Source organism: Falco peregrinus, chromosome 5 (genome assembly GCF_023634155.1).
Source record: "Falco peregrinus isolate bFalPer1 chromosome 5, bFalPer1.pri, whole genome shotgun sequence".
NCBI lineage: Eukaryota > Metazoa > Chordata > Aves > Falconiformes > Falconidae > Falco > Falco peregrinus.
Window position 1 is genome coordinate 114,425,363 of NC_073725.1, and position 2,673 is coordinate 114,428,035.

Genomic DNA, 2,673 nt, shown 5'->3' on the forward strand with positions numbered 1-2,673 from the left:
GTAGGTACCTCTAAGTTAGATATAGGAAGATTCCAGACAAGTATCACGAGCAGTTTTACTCATTCAGTGTTTTAAGACAAGAAGAGCAAGAGTTCAATGTTCAGAGGAGGTTGTTGCTCAAATCATGCCCCCATTTTTGTGTAGGTTATTCTGTATTTATCCATACACATACAAGAAAAAACATTCTTTATTCCTTGTGCTGAGGGGGCAGGGGCTGGAGGGGTGGCATTATGCTTTCAAATGTCAACAAGTATAACCTTTGTGAAACTGCAGTTTCACAGGCTTCCATCCAGTAGCACACAGATTCAGAGGAAGATGAATGACACCAGAGTAAGTCACGTAATGACTGGAATAGCAGAGACGAGCACCGACATGAGCCCTTGTCCAAATTCTAAATGGAATTTTTTTGCCAGCATCTTTAGAAGAGGGTATTGGTTTGGTCAAACTGCCGCTGGGGGGTGTGTGGGGAAGGGTTGAATGGGACAAGATGTCACCATGCTGATCCACAGCAGCACCCCTCACCACGGGTAAAATAGTGCTGGCCCAGGGAACTAACACCATGGGAAAAAACTTCCCTACAGCAACGGGCAGCCAAGAAGACACGCACCTTCTGCAATAACCGCCCCGTGTGCAGGGTCCTGCTGCTGCAGTGCATCCCCCGATGCGTGCTGCAGACCACCCTGGGCATGACATTGTCCACCAACTCTCTCTGCTGCTTCCCTCCTCCCTTGGGGAGGGCCATGCGCTGCTGGAAGGGGAATAAGTTGTGCTGGTTACTCCCAGCAGAGGAAAAATGCAGAAGCAGTTGATAGGACCAGGGGCAATGGTTTTGAACTAAAAGAGGGGAGATTCAGACTAGATATAGGAAGGAAATTTTTTACAATGAGGGTGGTGAAACACTGGCCCATGTTGCCCAGCAAGGTGGTAGGTGTCCCATCCCTGGAAACATTCAGGCTCAGACTGGACAGGGCTTTGAGCAACCTGATCCAGTTGAAGATGTCCCTGCTCACTGCAGGGGGAGTTGGACTAGGTGACCTTTAAAGGTCCCTTCCAACCCAAACCATAGTATGATTCTATAGCATTTCCAGTCGTGGAGCAGGGCTCTAGAGCTTGCCATGATTGTGCTGGCAAGTATCCAGCGTCTGCTTCTTCCACCATGGCAGACGGGTCTGGTCCTGTCCTTGAGAAGCTGAAGCAGATCGGAACACAATGGCCAACCAAGCCATACACTGTGCCACTGCAAGCACTTCTCATCCCCTCCAGGAGCAGGGTTCTGCTCCATGCATGTGTTGCTCAGCTCATTTGCAGCCTGGAGGAGGCCAGTCCCATCCAGCTGTTAGAGTGCACCTCCTTGGATGTGCTGCAAGGAAGCTGGGGAATGAGAGCATGACACCCTCAGGGGACAGAGTCCCCCATCCCACACAATGGAAGGATGGGCTGGTCCAGAAATAGCAGAGAGCTGGTTAACAGCTTGAAGCTCACCCCCTGGAGCTGCCTCCAGCCTTACAGACAGCCCTGCTGCAGACAGCCTGAGTGAGCAGCTCCTGCTCCTGTGCCTATCTGCCCACATACCGTGTGATTCCACACTGCATCATGCCAGGCTTGATCCAGAGGGAGGAAGAGGATCGGGCTGAGGAGCTGGAGTGCCTGTGTTGGGGTGGTTTGGATTCCCATCAAGGAGGGACAGCAAGAGCAGGGTGGCCCCAGCGCAGGCAGTACCCTCGCTCACCAGAGTGCAGACCCCCTGGGCAGGGCCAGCGTGCTGGCAGTGACAGGTGCCACTTGCAAGCTGGTGACAAAGCTGCCTGTAACGCTGGTCCCAGGTCCATCCAGGAGAGCAGCCTGGACCTGCAGCACACCCTGGGAGAGCACTCACTGCCCAGGCCTGGCCTTAAATGGAGCCCCCAGCCCAATGGCCAGCAGATGGGTGGGCAGGGGCTCACCTGAGGCCAGTTAGTGCCACCAGGGCCCCGGCACCCTCCCTAGCCCCACTGGGATCTGAGGCAGCTCCCTTGGGTCCCTCCTATGCTGGGGCTCTGGAGAGGGGCCAGGCAGCTCTCGGCACTGGGCAGTTAGACTGTGACGTCCCTTTTCTCCGAAGCCCTGCTGGGGTGTGCCTGCTCTGGCAGGTTAGTTTGGCTCTGGGGTGCACTTTTGAAACCGATCTCCCTGCATTCCCCTTTGCTGTGCTTTGGATTGCATCCTGGAGAGCTCAGGCCTAGGAGAGCGGCAGCTGGGTTCCTTTCAGATGAAACCAGATGTGCTCCAGGAACGCACCTCGCTCCCCAGCTGACGGGCGTTCAGGCTACAGCATCAGCCCAGGGCTTGTCCGGAGCAAAAATCCCTTGTAGATGTATGTGGTCCATAGGCTGGTCCTTGGCGGTGCAGGCCTGCTCCGGCTGCGGTGCACAGCCACCGCACCCGAACCCTCCACATTTCCCTTCCCGCAGCATCTCTCTCCCGGCCGGAGCCTCCCCCCGCGGCAGCAGCGAGGACGGTGCCCGCTCGCCCGCTGCATCCCGGCTTCCCAGCGCGCGGGGAAAGCGCGAGCGGCGCATCCCGGGGCCGCCCGGCTGCCGCGGCGGGAGGGCCAGTGGCCGGCGGGCCCGGTGCGGGCCCGGTGCGGACCCGGTGCCGGCTCGGGGCGGACCCGGTGTGGGCTCAGCGCGGCCC